The sequence below is a fragment of the Medicago truncatula genome, chromosome 7, assembly GCF_003473485.1.
Source record: "Medicago truncatula cultivar Jemalong A17 chromosome 7, MtrunA17r5.0-ANR, whole genome shotgun sequence".
Lineage (NCBI taxonomy): Eukaryota > Viridiplantae > Streptophyta > Magnoliopsida > Fabales > Fabaceae > Medicago > Medicago truncatula.
In genome coordinates this window covers 20,540,700-20,544,388 of record NC_053048.1, presented here as the reverse complement: position 1 = coordinate 20,544,388, position 3,689 = coordinate 20,540,700, and positions in this window count along the sequence as shown.

The following is a 3,689-nucleotide window of genomic DNA, read 5'->3' as shown; positions in this document are numbered from 1 at the left end:
TTGTGCAAATTCGAAAGATGCGGTGGTAAACCCACTCGGTAAGCCACCGTTCCAACTCTTTCCAATATCTGATACGGACCAATGAACTTCGGGGTCAACTTCTTTGACTTCAATGCACGTCCTACACCAGTCATAGGAGTGACTCTCAAAAATACGTGGTCTCCTTCCTGAAACTCAAGATCTTTTCTACGCTTATCATGATAACTCTTTTGTCGACTCTGCGACGCTTTCATTTTCTCTTGAATCATCTGAACTTTCTCAGTAGTTTGCTGAACAATCTCTGGTCCTAAGACCACTCTTTCACCTGACTCAAACCAACACAACGGAGTTCTGCCCCTCCGACCATATAAAGCCTCGAAGGGTGCCATTCCAATACTAGAATGATAACTATTATTGTATGTGAACTCGATCAACGGAAGATGACTATCCCAAGTTCCTCCTTGCTCAAGAACACAAATCCTCAAAAAATCCTCGAGCGATTGAATTGTCCTCTCCGACTGACCATCTGTTTGTGGATGATACGCCGAACTCAATCTCAACTTCGAACCCAAAGCCTCTTGCAAACTTTTCCAAAATCTAGAAGTAAATCTTGGATCTCTATCTGATACGATGTTCGAAGGAACACCATGCAACTTCATAGTCTCCTTGATATAAATCTCTGCCAACTGGGCAACAGGGAAACTAATATTAATCGGTAGAAAATGAGCCGACTTCGTCAACCTATCAACAATAACCCAAATTGCGTCGTTCCTTCTAGGAGTATTCGGCAAACTCGTCACAAAATCCATTGATATACTATCCCATTTCCATTCTGGCACATCTAAAGGTACCATCATTCCGGCAGGTTTCTGATGCTCGACTTTCGACTTCTGACAAACTAGACAGGAATACACAAACTGTGCCACATCTCGTTTCAAACCAGACCACTAGAAAATCTTCTTTAAATCATGATACATCTTCGTAGCTCCTGGATGAATACTCAAGCTACTCCTGTGACTCTCTTCAAGAATCATCTTCTTAATCTCTTCATTGTCTGGAATACAAATTCTTCCTCGGAATCTCAACACATCTTGATCATCGATTTTAAAATCACTGTCTTCAGTCCGATCTCTAGCAACCAACAAATCCACAAACTGTACATCAACTTTCTGTGCTTCCTTGATACTTTTAAGAAATTCACTATCAATCTTCAGCATACCTAGTTTCACACTCTGAGGTGACCATTCGCAAACCAAACTCATATCTCTGAACTGTTCAAGTAATTCGAACTCTCTGACCATCATAGCGGACATATGCAATGTCTTCCTACTCAAGGCATCTGCAACAACATTAGCTTTACCTGGATGATAATTCAAACCAAAGTCATAATCTTTCAGCAACTCTAGCCATCTACGCTGCCTCATATTCAATTCCTTCTGATCGAACAAATACTTCAAACTCTTGTGATCACTAAACACCTCAAATCTCGAACCATACAAGTAATGTCTCCATATCTTCAATACAAAGACTACGGCCGCCAACTCGAGATCATGCGTAGGATAATTCTTCTCATGAACTCTCAACTGTCTTGAAGCATAAGCTACCACTTTACCTTCTTGCATAAGCACACCTCCTAAACCGAACTTGGACGCATCACAATACACCACAAAAGGTTCATCTGACTTCGGTAAAATCAGCACTGGAGCAGTCGTCAGACGCTTCTTCAATTCACCGAAACTGTTCTCACAATGGACGTCCCACACAAAAGTTTTACCTTTACAAGTCAACTGCGTTAGCGGAAGAGCTAACTTGGAAAACCCTTCAATAAACCTTCTATAGTAACCAGCTAAGCCCAAGAATCTTCTAATCTCTGTAACGGACTTAGGAGTCTCCCATTGCGATACCGCTTCAACTTTAGACGGATCCATAGGAATACCATCACCAGAAATAACATGGCCAAGAAAACTCACTTCTTTCAACCAGAACTCACACTTAGACAATTTGGCATAAAGTTTCTTCTCTTTCAACACTTGCAAGACAATCTTCAGATGCTCAGCATGTTCTTCTTCAGTCTTGGAGTAAATCAAAATATCATCGATGAACACAACCACAAACCGATCCAGAAATGCATGGAAGATGCGATTCATATACTCCATAAACACTCCAGGTGCATTGGTAACACCAAAAGGCATAACTTTATATTCATAGTGACCATAACGCGTTCTGAAAGCCGTCTTTTGCATATCCTCATCTTTTACTTTAATCTGGTGATAACCTGACCTCAAATCAATCTTGCTGAAAACACGTGCACCCACTAACTGATCCATCAAATCATCAATTCTCGGAAGTGGATACCTATTCTTGATAGTTACCTTGTTCAACTGTCGATAATCAATACATAACCTCATACTACCATCTTTCTTCTTTACTAGCAAAACCGGTGCTCCCCAAGGTGAAACACTTGGTCTAATAAATTTCTTCTCAAGCAAATCTTCCAACTGTTTCTTCAACTCAGATAATTCGGAAGCAGACATACGATAAGGTGCCATCGACACCGGCTTCGTTCCAGGGACTAGATCAATAGAAAACTCAACTTCTCTCTCTGGAGGCACATCAGGAATCTCATCTGGAAAAACTTCAGGAAATTCACACACCACATGTAGCTTATCAATCACTGCTTGATTCTCAATAGATAAGGTAGCCATTAACGAAAACATCAAGATACCATCGCGTTCCAGTTGCTTCAGCTGCTTAGTAGATAAAAACTCTGCACCACTCTCCTCTTCGACGGAAGAGAAATGCACTTACTTGCTAAAACAATTAATAAGAACGTGGTTGTACTCTAACCAGTTCATACCCAGAATCACATCCATACCGCTCAGAGGTAGACAAACTAAATCCATTTCAAAATCACGACCAAACATAGACAAAGGACATTTCAAACATACGAGAGAAGTAGTCACCGAACCCTTAGCTGGAGTTTCGACAACCATCTCTCCATTCATATCAGACAAATCAAGACCCAAAGAAGAAACACAATCGAAAGCAATAAAGCAATGCGTAGCACCAGTATCAATAATAGCAACTAAAGGAGTATTATTAATATAGCAAGTACCTCTGATCAAACGATCCTCGTTCTCCGTCTGCGTACCAGTTAAAGCAAAGACCCTACCAGTAGTCAGCGCCCTCTTAGGCTGAGTACACTGTGAACTAATGTGACCCTCTCCATTGCAGTTAAAACACACAATGTCCGTACGCTTGCATTCAGCTACAATATGACCTTTCTTGCCACACCGAACACACTTCTTGATTTCTTCAGGGCAGACATTGCTTTTGTGGCCTTTCCCACCACAGTTGAAACACACAATCTCAGTAGCATCCTTCTTCTTAGGCCGCCTATCATCGACCATCCTCTGTTTCCCTTTATCAGCAGGGGCACTGTACGGCTTAGGACGACTCTGCTGCCCCTTGCCCTTCCTCTCGTTCACTATCTTGTAGTGAGCCTTCGTATCCTCTTCATAGATCCTGCAGCTATTAACCAAATCCGGAAAAACTCTAAGCTGTTGGTATCCAATCGCCTCTTGATGTTGGGCCTCAAACCATTCTCGAACTTGATGCATCTCGAGAACTCAGCATTCTCAGCAGTATAGTGCGGGTAAAACTTCGCCAACTCAACAAACTTGGCAGCATACTCAGTCACAGACATGTTT